At 48.6% G+C, this 19,794-nt stretch overlaps 1 protein-coding gene and 1 long non-coding RNA gene across 8 annotated transcripts in view; one reads left to right on the top strand and one right to left on the bottom strand.

Moving 5' to 3' along the window:
• The window catches only part of LOC144730017 (forkhead box protein P1-like), a 401,316-nt gene that overhangs the window by 299,016 nt on the left and 82,506 nt on the right, over window positions 1-19,794 (bottom strand). For 6 of the 7 annotated variants that reach the window (XM_078610470.1, XM_078610471.1, XM_078610467.1 and 3 more), the window contains exon 3: window positions 9,650-9,805. The exons of the other annotated variant lie outside the window; for it this stretch is intronic. The gene's annotated coding sequence lies outside the window, so the exon portion shown is untranslated. The remainder of the gene's footprint in view (window positions 1-9,649; window positions 9,806-19,794) is intronic. 7 annotated transcript variants of the gene reach the window in all.
• LOC144729969 (uncharacterized) lies at window positions 12,781-15,631 on the top strand. The gene is made up of 3 exons (XR_013587768.1): window positions 12,781-13,043; window positions 13,509-13,595; window positions 15,311-15,631. It is a non-coding gene; the product is annotated as an uncharacterized LOC144729969 (long non-coding RNA).

Consider the following 19,794-nt stretch of genomic DNA (forward strand, 5'->3'; position numbering starts at 1 on the left):
GCAGTGCCTTTGTCTCCCCAGTGCTGATGTTTACACACTGGTACCCATTTGAGGCTGAGTCAACCTAGGCTAGGCCTAGGACCGCTTCAGATACTCGTCACTGGTGTTGGTCGTGAGCGGGAATCGAGCTCGGTTCGCCGGGTTAGGAGCGCAGTGCGGTAACCGTTGTGGCATCCACTCCCCACACAAAGACAAAGACACACACACGTGCACACACACACACGTGCACACACACACACGTATACCGTAAACAATTGAATGAGAACACACAATCCCAGAGCTGAACACAAGAAGCACGATCGTCAACGCTGGAGCGATACGCCAGACGCTTTTTTTAGTATCTCCACGCTTGTCCAAAACGCCAAATGACAGCATAGCAAAATACACAATTAGTGTACATTAATTCTTACGAGTCGGATTTAATTTTAAAACAACGTTAAGTGTTATTTCCCTTTAATTATCTAAACCAACTAAATCCAAAAGCTCCGTCGTCTGGGGACACCAGAAGCCATTTCCAACATTAATTTTCCATTAAGGCTGTTGCGTGCAGAGAGCAAAAAAAAAGTGCAGCGAGCATTTCCAATGAGTGTAAATGCGTCCCCTTCAATAGCCACCTCTTATTGCACACACGCACGCACGCACGCGAGTGAGCGTGCGCGTGCGTGCGCGTGTGTACCTTGCCCAGAGGAATGGCTCTGAGCTCCTGCCGACAATCAGCGATCCGTCGACACTCGCCAGCCGTGCCAGCACCGACGTGGCGATGCCACTGCGGCGGCTCTCCGCGGGACACTGGGCATGTGCGCAGCGCGTTACCGAGGATGCCTGCACATCGGTGCCGTTGACTGAAAAATAAGCGAGACGGCGCGCGTTTGAATAATAAAAGTGGCGAACGGCTGACGCTGGTTTTATTTTGGGTGGGCAGCCGTCTTCTTGCGCGTGTCTTTCAAAAGCCAAGGTTGGCACATTTACCCCGCGAGCAGGAGTCGTTTAATACACGCGTGACGCACACCGATTCGCAGACGTCGGTGCTACATTAAACAAAGTGTACGTTTCTGGACGCATCCTGGAGGATGTGATCGATGGCACATTGTGGCGTTGAGACTTTATAAACTGCCGTCAATAATGGTGTGCGCAGTCCCCTAATATCGTTTGCAGATAATTTGGCTCGCCGTCTAAATGGCTTCCCATTTTGCGCGCAGGAGATTCGCCAATTGTGTCCTGCGTTTCGCGTCGAGTTAAGTCTGCGAATGCGTTCACTCGTTAAACGACGGTGTGAGAAGAGTGCATCGTTCGTGCGTCTGTGTGCATCGCCTGCCATGCGTGCCTGCGTGTGAATGAATGCTCATGAATGTGAACTCCACGCACATGGACTTGCCCGTAATGATATGGAGACAGAGCTGACCTATTTAGCCGTGTGGAGCGTCGGGGCTGTCAGCAAACACATGGCAGGTGAATGTGTAGACAAAGACACACATACATGATAGGCAACGACAAAAACAAAGACCCCCCCCCCCCATATAATCTGACGAGAATGTGGGGGAGCAAGGGCTGTTAGCGAGCACCTATGACACACGAGGGTGGCCAGCACGACGTGCACAGACAGACAGACACTGACATTTAGGATAATTTCGCTTCGAGTTACAAATCAAGTCACTTGACTTTTATTTGTAAAAAAAAAAACGGGAGAATGAAATGAGAGTCTTAAACACAAAAAAGCAAATCTCCATTTCCTGAAATGAAGACATCCGAGCACATCCTGTTCTACAGGTGCCGTCACAGCGTCCGACGGCGGTGTGTGGTTCGCTTTGAAGGCGAAGCGTCGTCTCGGGGACGATGGGCGCCTCTGCGAGCTAATTTGGCCGCACGGCCATCGATGTCCAATTGGCCCCAAATTCTGCTCCCGCCCCCCACACCGCTTACCCGTTAAGCAGCGAAAACAACACGAGAGGCGGTGCGCGCAAGCCCTCCTCGGTAGAAACTTCCAACAATAATACTCCGTTGCATTACTAAACCACCTTTCTAGAAGGTACTCAAGACGCTGTACATCACAGCACTTAAATAAATAGATCGTCGGCCAGTGGGAGGAAATAGGGAGCAGTGTTAAAGACAATTTAGAGACACGGATGCGAGAGAGATAGGGAGAGAAAGAGAACGAGTACATCTTGGGGCGAGTTCCAAACACGGCCGTTGTCTCCGAATATACGAACGACGCTAGGCACCTGGTGCGCATCACAGCCGGGGGGGGGGGGGGGGGGGCGGTGGCAGCAGAGGGCACGGCACGTGGCGTGCGGAGCAGGAGGAGACGCACAGCGACCACCACCGGCCGTCGGAGTACGAAGCCTTCGGTGATGGCCACGCATACGGGGGCGAGGGACATCTGCGAGGATAACTTGGTTGTTACCTCTTGACTTAAAGCTTTCTTTGGGTCTTTCGGTAAAGTCACGTAGATAGGTTCAAATGAAATACCTTCCACCTTTGAGAGCCATACAGACGAGGAGATTATTAAACTCTACTCTGAACTTCACAGGAGGCCAGTGAAGAGGGAACGAGTGTGGACGATGGCGCCACAGTCAGCAGCGATGGGAAAATGATGCGTGACCTTGACCCAGGGCAGTTTCCGTGCGATGCGCAACCAGGAAACCCGACCGAAGGGGCACTAAAACCCCACTGAAAGACAACTGGCACTACAATTGTTTTGCAAGCACACGCTCCAGGACCTTAGAAAGAAATTTAAGATTTGTCGAATGTTGCTCAATAATCTGGGGGTTTGGATTGAGTGTTTTTTTTAAGAGAATAAACAGGAGGCAATTGTGAAATCAGACGTGAATGGTCGGAGATAATTGTGACAGCTGGACATAACGGTGTGAAGTTGATATGCGATAGGAATCGGATCGAGCGAGCGAATGGATGACTGGCTTCGAGCTGGCGACCAACGCAGCAATTCCAAATGATGAGACATGTGAACATGTTGCCAAATGGGAGCCCAATAACGTACCGGGAAACTCCGCCACGTCGAATTCAGACAGCGTGGAGAAAAGATTGGATCGGATATTTTCAACCGAGAGAAACGAAGGAGGGAGCTGAAGAGCTCACTGCTCGATAACTGGGAGAAAGACCACGTGGCCAACGCTTCTTTGTCTGAATAATCGAGGAATACAAAGACACGTGGGCACTTCGAAGAGCATCCGTTAAACCCAGAGGTGGAGTTTGTAGACCGCAGCTTGGTCGGTACGACCAGCGGACCTCCATTTGGGCTTCTGACGGTACACCACAGCCTTCGGAGGCTGAAGGCGACCGTGAAACTGGGGTACGATCGTTACACCGGGGACGAGAATGTCCCAACGACACCATCAACCCGGGTGGTGCAAGGTGGTCAAGGGTGGCCGACACCGTGCGGTTGTAATTATTCAACATCCCGATCACGCGACCTAGAAGATGAGATGTTAACAAGCGGGGGCCGATCGATTGCAGCAGAAGCAGCAGCAGCAGCAGTCGCAACTGCAGCGAGGGATTCATTGTTCCAGACAATAAATCGACTTTCCATAGGAGCTAAGTGTTCGGAGTAAGGGTGACGTCGAATGTGAGCAGGTCATGATCAGAAATGGTGCAGTCGATTAGCGTTACGTTTTCGACCACCTGGTTGTACGAAATCTCTATGTCAAGCTTATGGCGACAGTTGTGAGCAAAGGAGGTTAACCCACGGCCAATAACCTCTCCACGTGCAACAAACAAACACGAGCTCGCGATTTTAGAATTTACACCCAACGTCCTTTTATGAACCTCGGGCAATATCAAGGTGCTGCATCGCTAAAAGAAAAAAACATTGCACGCCAAGCCGCATGCACGCATACGAATCATAAGATTATCAGTATTTATATTCACTGTATCAGACTGACCTCAGTCAAGTGCCTTGTATCGGCCCTGGAAAAATCCACTATGCACTTGACTGTAAAAATCTTCAACGATATAGGTCGCCGCGTTTATAATTAATGCACACTTTCGCACTCAGAGCGCACGATGCAAGCGGGTCTAAAATTTGTGCAATTAAATTTGTCAAATGACTATTTGTCGTAAGTTACTTTTTTAAAATACGGGAATAAAATGCTTGTCAAAATTTTTTTTGGAAATAAATGAATGCATATTATAATATTGCCCTATGAAATATAAAATGTCATATTTAAATCAACTCCGCTATTTTAAACAATATCTCCCATGTATCTACACGCTCTCTACGCATATTCACGTGGACTGCATTAGCGACGGCATGGTTTCTACGCGGTAATACACCTGCCGAACACATTCCTCGTCACTAATGTATCATTGTTCCCACAATAAAAGAACCTCTACACTGCGTGCATCACCTATCCAGAAGACTAAACACAGAGATACCACGAAGTCAAGAGATTACACAGTCAACGAATCAACGTGTCTGTGGACTTAGTTGATTGATAGCGATTTTTTTTTCAAGTGGAAGACCTTTAAGATAGCGCATTTGTTCTCCCCCTCAAAGGCATATCCGGAAAATGCAAATAAACACAGTATAAAAAGATGTAAATATCGAAAATAAAAAATAATTTTAAACCTTTCGAAGTTCTAAACACATTAAAGACACGCGCACAGCAAGAATGCGCTCACATGTCAAAGCGAGAACTGCGCATTCCTGCACGCCAATAACTGCGGCCTTAATCACAACAATGTTTTACGATCGACAAACTGTGTGCCACACATCACAGGTAAAACACACGCACGCCAACGAAACAAGAACACAAATACGTGAGCAGGTGCATTGCTTAGCACCACGCAACAAAAAAGAACAAAGCTAAATAATGCCAGATCTTCAGTTGTTGTTTTCGCGTGTTATGGGGTTACCAATCTACAACACAACCAGAGCGCACGGCCGTTCTGTCCCGGTGTTGGCCACTGCTCGGAGGTGTCGGCGGCTTTGACAGTCACGATGCTCTTGGCCAGTGGGTGCCACCACCCCTCTGCGTGGACGCTCGCTGCGTAAGACGAAGCTTGCAGACGCCGCAGCACGGCGGCCACGCGCGTGACAGCGACTCCACAGAGACATGTCTTCACGGGCGCCTTACACGGATTGGTTATGGCAACTACCACTTAGTGCTACGGAGCTTGCTTATTTTACACCCCCCCCTCCTCCTCCTCCCCAAGTCCTTCCTCTGGGACGACTTTGTAAATAGGGGAGGAAGCAGCGGCGGCGGCGGCGCGATGTTTAGGCTGCTATTAGTGCCGTAAAGTACCTGTCTGTGCGGCTTATCCGCTCAGGCGTGAACGGCGAGCGGAGAGGAAAAACAAGAGGGGGAGAGAGACGGGAGAGCGAGCGGGAGGAGAGGGAGACGCGAGAGAAGGGCCGCGCCGCTGCCGGGCGAGGTGCGAACGCGATGGCCGCGCGGCTCTGAAGAGCGATCGGTGGCACGGAGATGGATGGAGGGGAGGCCGGGCATCGGCAAAAGACAAAGCCACCCCCTACCCCCACCTGCACAGACTGTTGGGGCAAGGGCTGCGAACATGCACCGATTACGGGGCTGGCACGGTGCACTGGGGGAGGTGATGGTGTGGCCAGAACCACGCGCGCAACACTTTGTTGCTGCTGTTGACACACCACACCAGGTACACACACACAGCTAAGGAGGCCGAGTCGGCTTTGGGTACACGACAATATCTATCCCTCTACCCACAAATGAACTCGTTTAAAGTGCTGTTTCGATTCACTATGTTTTTATTTAATTGCTATAATTACAACTCATTCGCTCGTCGCAAACTTGTTAGCCTGCGTGTGCCCTGACAATGTCCAGGCCGAATTGTTTCCTGTAGCCTCACGACAAACGCGACCGTTTAATTGCGTATTACAGATGTTGTCGGGGCGGGCTCTTACGATGCAACGGGATGTGAATTAATGCAAGAGGTGCAGCGGTGTGGTCATACATCTTCCTATCATTGGCTTCGCGATTAGGATGATGTGCCACGCACGTGACGGCGTATGTGACACGCTGCTGCTGCTGCACATACCGGACAGACGTCAAGTTGTGTACTACGCACGAACGTTCATTACACGCAAACGTCACCGCACATGGAACAACAATTAGACGGGGAAGTGTCCACCCGATATGCATTAAACATGAGCACATGCTTTGCGTGGAAATGTATCGTTATACACGCAGATGTTACGTACGTCTTGCGCTGTGCGTGTAACAACTGTTGGATGAAGAGACGGCACCGCAAGTGAAAGTTTGAACGGCGTTGATATTTTATATTTATAATTGTACATTTTGTGAGCGTTATATTGTTTTACAGTAATGGTAGATCTGCCGCATGATTCACATCGATGTTTGGGGTTTTTGCTCCAATCAGCAGTTAATACACTATAGCTAAACTTAAAGCTTTTTTGTACTTTTAACATAAAAATAAGATACTAATTTTGTTAGCTTAAACAATATATGTCGCAGAGATGTGCGGATAAATTGAGCTTTAGAAAATGCTTCGTCTAGCCGGAATTCAATTTAAAAATTATTGGCAAATCTAATGATCAGAATTGATTTAATTTGTCCTAAAATCCGACCGGCTGATTTCAGAAGTCATCCTTCCCCAATTGACTTTCATTCAACTGATATAACCATCACTTTAAATATGTATATATGTAATTAAGGCCACGTATTGTAACAAGAGCCTCAAGGATTTTTAAGCTACTTCGGTATTGTGCAGACACATTCTATGTTACTCAACGGCACTAATTTGTGAAAATTCACAGGAATCCAAACAAAAGTGTGTTTAGCACATTAGAAATAAACAAACACTAATGCACAGGAAGGACAGATAATGAAGGTTTTTTGTTGTTGCAAAACTGCCCACAGTAATGTTGACCTTGGGGCCAATTCACCAAGCGATGAGCTCACAGCTGTGATGTCTGTGATGCGATGGCTCACGAGATATGACCGCTCCATCACTTTGGAGAAAACTGGAACTTAATTCAACGCGTGTCTACAGTGCTTAATTACCGCCGAAATAAATCTGCTATCGTCCCGTGATTTTCTCTCTCGCCGAGAGTGCATTACGGAGAATCGTTTTCAAATCAGTGACGCAGTTGCCAACAATTATTTTCACTCTCAAACCATCGGGGCACATCAAGCTTGCACACATGCTCGCATTCATTGTCCACTTGACGCGGCCGCGTGGAAGTTTGATGTTCAAATCCTCATTTCCCTTACCCCCCACCCCTCTTTTCCACCTCTTTGGTCGGCGACGGCCAGAGACGTAGATCGCTCGACGTCGCTTTACGTTCTCCTTGTGTCGAGACGATCCGTTGGCTACGCTCAGCCGGAGCGTGCACACGCACGCACGCGCGCGCAGGCGAGAGAGAGAGCCAATGTTGAACGATGCGCGATCTTGATTAAGAGGGCAGTTGTCAATGTCACACCTTTCATTTTCCGAACCCCTTTATTCTCGCGTGAATAAAGGGGTTCCGCTGTCTCCGTCACCAATGACCTTACCAAAAGGCTGTCATTTAAGCGGTGGAAATGTGTGGGATCGCGCGCAACGGGCGTTAAGATGTAAATTTCAGCAAATTTGAAAGAAAAAAAACCACGAGCGTGGAAACGGGGATTCGACAATAGATCAATTAGCACGAGGACGGACATTCCCAGGAAATAATCTGCCCATCTGTAATCGTAAAAAAAAAATTATACGAGCTTAATTTACAGTAATGACACAATGTGTACAATCTACAAGTTACCATGCGTGTCAACGTGTATGCACCCACGCGCACGTGCACGGCATCCTCACGTGCACCACACTGCAAAGTCCATCATTTACCGCTTAACCTAACAAACTGCTCAATAAAGTGATGTTAGCGAGCACCTATTGAAGGTCACCGTGGCACATCTTGTATGGAGGGGCGAGACCAGCATCCACACCTGTCTCGTCCAACTTTGTCTCCCCAATGCTGACGCTAACCACACCGAGCTAATCATTCAAGGCCGAGCCAACCTAAGACGGGTAGCAGCTCGGGTATAAAAAATAGCAATTGCTACGAGTGTTGAGTCACGGATGTGAATCGAACCCAGGTCGTCAGGGCCGTTGCGCAGTGCGCGAACAATCACAGTGCCACCCCTCCACACGTCCGCGTGCACTATATGCATGCGGACACGCAGAAAAACGCACACGCGCGCGCACACACACACACACACGCCGCACACACGCACGCACACACGCAGTGACATATAAAAGGGACTGGCAGTGAGTGAAAGAGCGCAAATCCTGAGCAGCACCCATGCTGACTGGCGCCCAGCTCAGCCCCAACCCAAGACAAAGATCCCCCGTACAGCCTGTAACAGACTGTTGGGGCAAGTGCTGTAAGCGAGCAGCACCTATAAAGGCCGGCACGGCACACTAAGTGGTGGGTGGCAAGCACCACGCCCAGCCACCTTTGTCTCCAGAGTGGCGACGTTTACTACACACCGTACCGGGTACTCATTTGAGGCTGAGTCAACTTAGGGGAGGCACCGGACCGCTTCAGATAATCGTCACTGATGTTGGCTATGAACGGGAATCGAACCCAGTTTGCCGGGGTTGTAGCACAGGGCCGTAACCACTACACCACCGCTCCCCGGCCCCAACCACACACGCAAAATAAAGACGCACACACACACGCGTGCGAACTGCAAGCTGCTTATTTCATTTTCAAAAGCTGGAGTGCGTTCGATTTTTTTTGGGGGGGGGTTAATTACTCAACGATAATTTCCACAAACGGTCTGTCCGGTTAAACTTGTGTGTAAGATACATAATCGAATAAACATGTGTATGGGATCACACCCAATGTCATTTCAGCTTCCTGTGCCATGCCAAATATAGACTGCTTGTAAAATGATTCACGATATCCGACTGGAAATAAGTAAATGTTAAGTTAATATTAACATAAGTTAATTAACATAATTAACATGCGTTAATTAACATGAGTTAATATTAAGAGTGAACATTTGCTGGAAGCATTCCTTAAAATGTTAAAATTCAAAGCCACGTTTTGGCAAAGGTTGTTCAATATAAATCATTAGCTAGGCGTAGTAATATCAGGGCGGTATAATTGTGGTAATTGTTAAATCATAGTTTGATATTTTAATCCATTAAAGCTGAATGACAATAAAACAAAGAGCCTTTAATCAAATATTTGATAATTATTTATCCAAAATCAGTGATTCATAACATTTTTTTAAACAAGCATAATTAAGCGTAATTTGTTCTGAATCATTATTAACGACATTTAAAAGGACAATACATTTTTATTAATATGGCATAGAGATATCGTTCGCACATTTCATAAGTAGCAATTAATTTAAAATAACGTCAAGACACATTTAACATACACCTATGTGTGTTTGAAAGTGCTACAATATATATGACTGGCCTTTGCTTGTGAATGTATGTCGTCGGTCTATTAAAGTCATTCATATTGACTTTTTTCCATTTCATTTTCCCATGCAGCCATTAAGTAAATACCAAAAAAATATATATGTTCACGCCAGATATTTATCTATGATAACACACGGCTGGTAGGCCACTTGAAAAGGTCAGCCTCTGCCTTCTCAGTCACCGCCCTTGTGGTGATCACAGACACGAGTCTTAATTCAAGGAGACTTACCCTGATCGCACCGAGACAGATGGTGCGCTATGAGGGATGGGAATTCCGGTTTCCAAGAAAGTGCAGCCTCTCCCTCTCTCTCCTCCTCCTCCTCTCTCTGCCCTCTCCTCCCTCTCCTTCCCCTGCACCTCGCTCAGACCCCGAGGCCGGTGTCGGCTGCAACGAAACAAGAGGGAGGGGAGAGCTCTGCTGTCGGCTGCGTGCGCGCTATCTCACCTCGGCGGGGATGTGTGCGGACGAGCGGCGCGCTCAGCCAAACGGCAACGAGGCATTCGGTACAATAATGCCAAGATGTGATACGAGGTAGGGTGTTTTTGCGCGCACGTTTTTGGAAAGGGTAGGAGGGGGGGTTGGAGTGCTGTGGCGGCTGCGTAAGGGGGGGGTGGTGGTAGGGGGAGGCTTGGAACATTGCAGACAGCCACCATCAACCCCCAGGTACTTTAGCCATCTCATTATCTCTCCATTCCGTGCAACTCATTACACCGCCAGGTCTGATAATAATCTGGAAGGAACATCACTGGGAGAGGAATTTATTATGAAATGAATTATTAATCGAGGGAAAAAATTAATAAAGATAGGCCTTCACAGGAATGGCTCTTTCGACTCAGGGCCTTTAACGGGGCACGTGGCGGCTAGAAGCTTTAAACAGTCACTTGGGCGCCGGCTTTGATCAATCAAGGGTGGACACACAATCGTGACACGCGGAGAGTCTGAAACACACCTTGCCGCTTTTATTGCTCATTTTTATTTCTGTGTTGGAGAAGAGAGGGCGTGGGGCGGCGGCGGGGGGGGGGGTCTTCTATGGTGTTAAAAAATAATAGTTGGGGTTTTTTAATGTAGAGAGATTGGGTGGAATAGACAGCATGAAACAGAGAGATATTGCAAGAGATTGCATTAGAATCTCTGCATTTTAAGACTCCCAAGTTAGGGATATATTTCTTTTTTTCTTTCTAGGTCGGGTGAAATGTACTACACTGCATAGTCATAATGCCACACTGAGTCCGATGTATAAATCCCACGCCCTCAGCACACTCACAAAGACCCACATCAAATGACAGCATGGCTCCATCTTCTCCCGTAGAGATACGCCAGCGATAACGCTATGACCTATTCATAATTAAGGTACAATATTGCACCGCTCTACATTTAAAAAATATATATTTTAAGAGATTGAGATATTTGAAATGTGCCCTAAAATATTCACACACCCGTAAATATCCTTCATTTCATTTTTGGCAACAATGAATGATGGGGATAAAAGAAAGACCCAAAAAATTCCCTGTAAAAATTAAAAATCAATTTATGTCATAGCCACATCAGACCGAAAAAGCGGGCAGTGGAAGCTGTAACAATGGGTATTGATTATATGCCAGGGATTGTCATTAGCGAGACTTGCAGTGAATGCAGGTAAACAGAGGCAGCATGTAAACTCTGCGGCGCAATATGCCAACTTTCTTTTTTTATATTTGTTTAATCCCTGAAAATATTTGGTGGCTTACTCAGTAAAGCAAATTAGCTCGGTGGAAATAATGCTGCGAATAATGGTACAAAAAAAAAGACTTGTTGTGCTTACAATTTATTTTCATTTCATCTGTTTATCACCAATTATATTCCACTTGTGTTAACAGTGGGGGAGAGAGGGGGGCATGTCGTGGCCAGGTGAAAAAATGTTGTTTCAGAATTCACATGGCCTCAGGGAAGAGTCCGGGAAGACAAGGAAACCCAGACTTGATTATTTCAGCTGATGAGGGCCATTGAGCTCAGCAGCTCTGATACAAACAAGGACGACCACAGCCCAACATCGTCTGGCTGTGGTGGCAGTTACAGGACATTGCAGCTACCTAGAAACCCAAATATATTCATAGAGTTGCATAGAGACCCAAAGAGTTACATAGAGACCCATAGAGTTACATAGAGACCCACAGACCATAGCCCAACATCGTTGGTAGTGGTAGCAGTTCCAGAACATTGCAACTACATAGAGACCCAACGACATTCATAGAGTTGCATAGAGACCCATTTAGGACAGCCCAACATCGCCGGTAGTGGCGGCAGTCACAATGCATTGCAGAGTGGGAATGTGCAAACTAACAAGAGTGAAAAAAACAACAACAATTTTTAAACTAAACTCACGTCTGAATTTACTGCAAACAGTAAAAATAATAAATTGCCCTGAAACACGAAATAAACCATTATAAAGGATAAGAGATACTATCGTTTATTTATAGTATTCATAGCAATTGTGTCAGAGGTAATTCTGCAGCATGGCTCGAACACATGCGGCTGAAGAAGGCAACATTGCAATATTAACATTGGGAATGAGACCATTCCAAAAATTTGGTGGTCAGCAAGACAACTCTTTCTAGAGACATTTCAAGTTGCCTCTCTTATCCGATGCTCGATGGCACTTGTTTAGGTTCTCAAGCAATGCTTGCCAAGTGCCAAATATTGCGATGTAGTGGCGATTGTCCTTGTATTTGAATCAATTTGAAAAACATCTACATTTCAGGTGATCCGAATTTTGTTTGTTTTGGGAATGACGTAATACAGCATGACCTCACTTCTGTGCTTTTCCTGCCAACAGTGATGTCACGTGACACCGAGTGATGCCACTTGTGTTACCATAAAGACGCTTTAAACCAGCGTCCTTCACTAATTTTCAGATGGAGGGGCTAATTTCGCCGATAAGATATCATCAGCGTGAGGGCCACCACACATTTCAGAAACCATTGTTGGGTTTGTGACAGCAGCACGATGATGCTGATGGGGGTTGTTGTCACATGTTGTGTATTGTCGGGGGGAGGGGGGCACTAACGACCACCAGGGGCTGCAAGTGGCCCACGGGCCTTGCAATGAAAAACACTGCTTTAAACTATTACATATGTAACGACATTAATGGGCCGTTATATGGCGACAGTGGGTGTACTATACACAAAGGCTCACTAGAGGGCATATTCCGGATGTCACAGAGGTCGGGTCAGGACATGGCAGTCTGGGTGATCCCGCGAGGGCACGTGACCGGACGAGGGGGCACGGGGGGCGCCGGAAAAGGGTGAGCGGGCCACGTGATGTGGACCCAGACTCTTCGAGAAGGATCGAGAAGGGGGCGTGACCAAGGAAAATAAGCCGAGCCCAAAGGGGGAGCGTGGCTGTTCAACCCGGGAAAGAAGTGGTCTTCTCCGATCCTCGATCTTCAGTCTCTTCACACGACGGCGTCGGCTGTTCTGGTTCAACCATATAGTGATTGCGCTGTCTCCCCGACACACCTGAGGACGGCTGCTTGCGTTGTGGCCGAAACGTCGTGAGAATTATTTTATAATGTTTTATTTTTATTATTTCATTATTTCCCTTCTACGTGACTTTACCGAAAGAACCAAGAAGATGCGTTCAAGTGGTGAGGTGGTTAGGAACGGTGGTCACCAACTTACGTAGTTAACCTGTAATGTACATAGTCGCTCGGAATGTACATACTACTCCAAAGAAAATCCCAAGAAAGATAATAAATTGGCGTTAACATTTTTTTTTCCGCTGAAATTGACCCCGACTACGTTGATGTACAATGTTCGATCCCGGAGCTTGCTCAAGATAATGGAATAACCAAATGTATACAAACGGTTTATTGCCATTGGTGACTGGGCTAAGACCCTCAACTCTCTACACACGAGAAGCCGCTTTAATCACAAGTGGCTCTTCAGATTCGTATCTAGGATGTATGTACTTGTATGTTGAACTTCTTTGGCACCGTACGCAGTCAACCGCGTTAAATCGGATGCTTGCTGAATGCTCATGGACATTATGAAGCACCCCTGAGTGGTCAACACAAATAAATAACGTATGTATTCCTCTCGGTTTGGTCCAGGACACGTCGCCAAGCAGGGGATGGTGGCTCACGGTCAAGAATAAGAACGGAGCGGCAGTAGCCGAGGAACGTCGGGACGCAAGCGAGGTGACGTCTACGGAGGAGACGGAGCGCTTAAATCAATCCTGGTGCAGACGTCCCTACGCAAAGGGGCTGCGCGATAGTGAAAGGCCGCAGGGCTGGCTACAATCGGCACAAGTATGAAGCTGGAACACACTGCGTCTGTGTCTACGTATACATATATACATGTGTATTTGATTAGAGTTTACGTGAATGTATATCCATGCATATAAAATATATACACAGTATATACACTTAGCAGGTGTGAGGTGGATTATTATTACATCGCGTCATCGTGAGATGTGGCTGCAGCTTCGCCGGAGGCCTTCATCCAGCAGTGACCAATGATGCTGATGCTGGTATGTCCACAGCGCAGCATCCTGAATGCATATTCCAGCATCAGCGAGTTCAATTCCCGGCCACGGCTCACATCAATGGCAAGTGAGATCTGAACCAGCACTCAATAGCCCACTTCGCAAAACTGCACCGACCAGCGTGGTGAAGTATGGCCCAACAACCCCACGCTTGACCAAGCATAGGCATGCTTCCATCCGGCAGTCGATTTGCCGTGGCCGACGAAGACGATTGACAACATCGAATGTCACATGTTATTTTGGGTGTTGCTGTAATAGTGAGGTGCTGTGGCCCATAACGCTGAAAACACAGACATCTGCCCGGCGAGAAACAGAAGCAAATCGGGCGTGAATATAATATAATAATAGACATTGCAGATGTCTGGCCCCTGGAAGCAGGTGACGCGGACCGCGAGAGGTTCTTGGCCATAGAGGTGAGGAGTGATGACTGGCTGGCAATGCGAAGTAGTGGGGGGGGTTATTGGCCATAGAGGTGAGGCGTGATGACCGGCTGGCAATGCGAAGTGGTGGGAGGGGTTTTTGCCTGCGAGGGAGATGTACAAAAAAAATGCGTGCCGAATTAAATAAGTAAATTAACAATTGTCGCATGCGGAACCGAGACCCACTGTGGGTGAGGCTCAGAGCGGGTGAGACCCACAGTCTCATCCACAGCGGGTGAGACCCAGATTGGGTGAGACCCACAGTGAGTGAGACCCACAGTGAGTGAGACCCAGATTGGGTGAGACCCACAGTGAGTGAGACCCACAGTGAGTGAGACCCAGATTGGGTGAGACCCACAGTGAGTGAGACCCACAGTGAGTGAGACCCAGAGCGGGTGAGACCCACAGTCTCATCCACAGTGAGTGAGCCCCAGAGTGAGTGAGACCCAGAGCGGGTGAGACCCACTGCAGATCTCACCACAGTGGGTCTCACTGTCGAGGCTGCTGCAAAGCGTGTAATGTTGGAAGCAATAAGCCAAGGCATTCCCATCAGATAGCCGAGCTCACGCGGCAGAGGTGTCGACAAAACGGATGCGGAGATAAAGCGATAGCCGATCTGGGGAAACAGATCCATCGGGGAAAACTGAATGCCCCAGAAATTGAAGCCGTGAAGTCAAAGTCAAGAGTGCCCTCCCATACCCAGCGTGAGTGCAGGGCGCTGCTCCATCTCCATTGGCGGATCAAAATAAATAAATAGTGGAAACTCTACATTGCTCCGGCAGGTGCCAGTCCATCCAAATTGGTGCAGCCTCAGCAGTTGCGGCTCAATTAACTTATCTGTGGAAGGATGACAGTGATAATGATGGTCACGAGTATGATTCTACTGTTGACTTTGCTCTTTCTGCTGCTGATGCTGTTTTTGCTGATGATGATGACATTGACGCTGCAGTTTGTCGAAGGCGATGAAGAAGATGCCGCCGATGACGCGACGATGACGATGGCGACGGAGGTTGAATGCCGACTCGCTATCGCACCAAAGTGACGACAACAACAACAACAAGATCAACAACATCAACGCTGACGACTGAACCAACAAGACAACAACAACAAGATCAACAACATCAACGCTGACGACTGAACCAACAGCAGGTTTGGGATTCGACCTCACGACCCCACCACCCAGCACTGTTCCCCCAACTGAGCTCGCATCACGGAACGAGACGTTGTCGACATGCGCACGTGATCGTCACAACACGCAGAGAAGAGGTGGGGCAGCAATAATGGAGGGTGGGTGGGGGGGGGCATTGGGGGAAAGAGAGATGGCCTGCTGGCTGGAGAGAGAGAGGCTTAGGAAAGGGTTAGACCACAGCCAGAGCTCAGCGAAGAATAAACAAAGTATTTAATTTCAAAGGAAGGCTGCACAGACATTCCATTGTTTGAGTAGATTAGTCGCCCAGAGAAGAAAAACACCAGATGCAGTTTCTAACTCCTAGGCACATTCCAGTTTTTTTTTCGCTGCAGGGCTGACACGAAAGTGAAACGCTATCTAGCGAGAGAGTTCTGTTTGCCAGCGGTGGGTAGTTTCTACATTAAGGCACCGCCGTCGACTGGTAACCCCACCTTGGAGCTTGCGGGGAAGGGGGAGGAGGGGGTGCCACGACTTTCCAGTTCACGGGGGTCCGGAATGATGCTCTTCTCTTGGACGCAAAAAAAAAACCCAGCTCCTTCCTGAGAGGTTTGGGTGGCTTCTTTAACCGACGGATTCAGTTAACAGGAGACCTCACTGAGCTGCCACACGACTCTGATAAGAATTAAGGAGGACGGGGGAGGGGAGGGGGGGGGTGTTGAACTAAACAGTGGAAGGCTGCCACCGTAGCTGTGATGGTTTAGCTGCGCCCTGGCCTCGCAGGCCGAAGGTCGCCGGTTCGATTCCGTTTCCCGGCGTGGCAGTTTAAACGACGGTGGAATGTTTTTTCACCCGCACCTACTAGACATCTGTGAGAAAGAGCTTCATAGCTCATCGGATTCCTCCAGTCTAAATCAAGATTTTGATTCTGATAAATCTCCCCCCCCCCCCGAAACCCTCCACACCCCCCCACCTCAGTCCACCTATCAACAGAAATAATTCCACCCAACAGTCGATCTGCAGGGCGCCTGTTGGTGGGGAAGAGTGTGGGTAGTTCCATCTCTTCCAGGACATTCAGCCAGCGTGGAAGAGTAGGCCTAAATGCCCTCTCGAGGGGCTCGCCCTCGTGGAAGCCCTTCCTCCAGCGGTGGCATTAACAAGCCATTGCAGGGCCGCACCTTTGCTGGCGAGTGCCTGTAACTCAGAGGGGAGAGAATTCACCCTCCTGGTAATTGGAATAATTGCCAGAATTCGACCGATGTGGAGCAACAACTAAAATTTTACTTTGACGCAGTTGAGCCAGATATTTTGGCTCGGAGTGGTGCACGGGGCCTCCTTCGTATTTGTGAAAAGTTCCCCGCTGATGTTGGCCACGAGTGGGGAAATAACTCGGCTGGCCCGAATGGGAGCGCAATCCGCCCTCGCTCCCCGCGTAACGCGCGCACGCGCTACGTGCACGCGCTACGTGCACGCGCTACGTGCGCGCGCTACGTGCGCGCGCTACGTGCACGCGCTACGTGCGCGCGCTACGTGCGCGCGCTACGTGCACGCGCTACGTGCGCGCGCTACGTGCACGCGCTACGTGCGCGGACTTACACAAACACATACCTTCCCGGTGACCTTACTCACGCTCGCTCCGTACATCTCCTCGCTGCCTTCCCACAACTCCCCTGCACACCCCCCCCCCACGCAAATCCACGTGCCTGCTGCGAGTGAGCTGGGGGGCATCCGATGCCAGATGCCGCCCCTCTCACGCAGGCAAGGGGGCACGCCGGGTTTGCCGCACTGACGTCGAGCAGAGCCTCGTGCCAAGAGCGACGCGTCCACCTTCACCCTCCCCGGGCGTGACACTCACAACGCCTCAACTGAGCTTCATGGCTGGTGTTCAGCAGGGTCCTGCTTTTGATGATGATGATGCTGCTGCTGCCATGCTGTTAATCATCAGTTAAGTCGATCGCCAGGTCCCGTGTGGTGGGGTAAAGTATGGGGACTCCGACTAAAAATGCCACTCGAGAGAGATGGTTTGTTTCCAGAAGTCCGTCTAGTGGAGGCCCTTCCACCAGCGGTTGCGTGTGTACGCAGTTTCGGTGCAGCACCTTTACCATTAAATTTTTTGGTACTTATGGCGAAACTATAAATAAGGGAGGGGAAATCGGACGTAATGCACGCACGGGTGGGGAAACTCGTCTGCAGCTATGCCACCAAGTTCTCCGTGTGCGCTCGGGGTGGCCGGGCGGGCGGGCGGGGAGTGCTATAATCTTTGATGTTTCTCCTCGGGCCTCGACTCCGAAAAATTTGGAAGTTAGCGTAACTTACAAGTCACCTTGCCAACCCCCGGCCTGTCACAAAGATTTACTTTGTGCGCTTCGAGGCCCAAGCCAGCGCGGGCTTCCGTGCGCTGAGCCCCAGCGAGAAGCTTGAGCCGGTGCCAGCAGCGCGCGCTGGCTTGATTGAAAAACACGGGGGTAAGACTAAATGCTTGTTTGCCGAGATTTTGCGCCGCTCAAGGTAAGGTCGTTGCCCATTACAGGAAAAATGGATTAGTAATGTAATACCTCCTAAAGTAATCTGGATGTGTGTGGGGGAGAGGGTGGCGGTATTGCTTGGCAATTGAAATGATTCAATCAAAGGGCTACACACCCAGTACGTTTTATTCCTCGTATTATTGTTGAGTTTATCGACAGAAGTGGCGTGAGCAGGGCTGTGCGGTTTTCTTCGTATTATTCTTAAGGTCACTTGCAAATGAGACATTCCCAGTCCCTTGAGTCCTTTTCGGCTGGTTTAAAAAAAATAAACTTGAACTTCATGATTTGGGCTTGTTTTTGTTGACGTTATGGCTGGCCCACACTTGTAGGCTGGTGAGTTGTGAGCTGAGGTTGGTGAATTACGGGGACATAATCTACCAGGCCTGAAGAGGACAGTCCAGCAGGCAGGCAGCCGCCGCGTCAACTCACAATGCGAGTTGGTTTTCTCTGGGCACTCTGCTATCATTACCGTGCACAAAGGCACTTAGAAATAATGTGGTCAACATCGCAGCCCGGGCGAACGTATAAGGGGGTAGGGGCGGGCTTTGCGAGTTGCTGGCCAACGCCACTATTAAATAAAAAAAAAGTTGTTCTTTTACCAGGTAATGCCCACTGGGCTATATATCTGTTTTCCAGAAGCGACCTGGCCACAAATAATAGCCGAACAAGCAAAGAGGCGTATCATCATGTGGACATTGATGACAGCCACATACTCGAAACGCATGTTTCTAAATGTGAAGGGAAAAACCGGAGGACCCGGAGAAAAATCCACGTGACCACGGGGAGAGAGACACCGCAAACTCCAAATATACAGCAGGCGTCAGGTTCGGGATCGAACCCACGACCTCCTGCGTACCAGGCGAGGTTGTTAACATCTCACCACTGCCGGCACCCTCCCATACACCGAGCTCGCGAGAGCTACTCCAGAGGGTACTTGGTCGACTACTCAGCGCTGATCGACAAACCGTAGTGTGACCCCTTCACACTGCTAAGGGAAACAGAAGATGTGGGGGGGGGGGGGTGGGAGATTTAAGAAACTTTCCCCATTGTGTTTACTGCCGCGTCGGGAGATCGAACCGGTGACCTCTGGATTGTAAGTCCAGTGCTGACCGTTGCACAACGGTCGAATTCGATGTTTGCTATATATTCAATATATACAATCTTAAATCAGATAGAATGCGTTTTATTACATATCTTGACTTAAAGCTTTTGTGACTGCAGGAATTAATATTATATGGGTCTTTCTGTAAAGTCACGTAGAACACATTTATTTTTTAAAGTATTTTTTTTACACATTTTTGTTTTATGTGACTTTACCGAAAGTCCCAAAGAATGATTACATATCGTTTCAATGTCCTTCATGAAACGCTGTTCAAGCTCACTGGTATGTGATGTCCTGTAAGATGAGGATTTGAGTATAACTCTTTGAAGAGTTGTTGCAAAGGGGCGTTAATTGTTGTTTTGTACTGTAATACCATAAGTGTAAAATTCCATTTGTTGGTTATTTCCACTGTTTGATGCGGCCACAGGTCTCTCAAGGCCACTTCACAGCAGAGGCATGTTGCGTTCGTACGTAATTATGCCCTTTAACAATGAGCACCCGGCATAAAAAAAGTAAACTAATAACAAGTTATTTATAAAACTTGGACCTCATATCCGAAGGGGAGGGTCATTGCCGTGAAGATTGGCAGTTCACCAGCATCGATACAAGCTAGACTGACTGCTGATGAGTCACTGCGTGTCGAAACCAGTCCAGAGTTTGCCTGTCTTGAAACAACGCTG

The sequence above is a fragment of the Lampetra planeri genome, chromosome 34, assembly GCF_965212315.1.
Source record: "Lampetra planeri chromosome 34, kcLamPlan1.2.h2, whole genome shotgun sequence".
NCBI classification, from domain to species: Eukaryota; Metazoa; Chordata; class Hyperoartia; order Petromyzontiformes; family Petromyzontidae; genus Lampetra; species Lampetra planeri.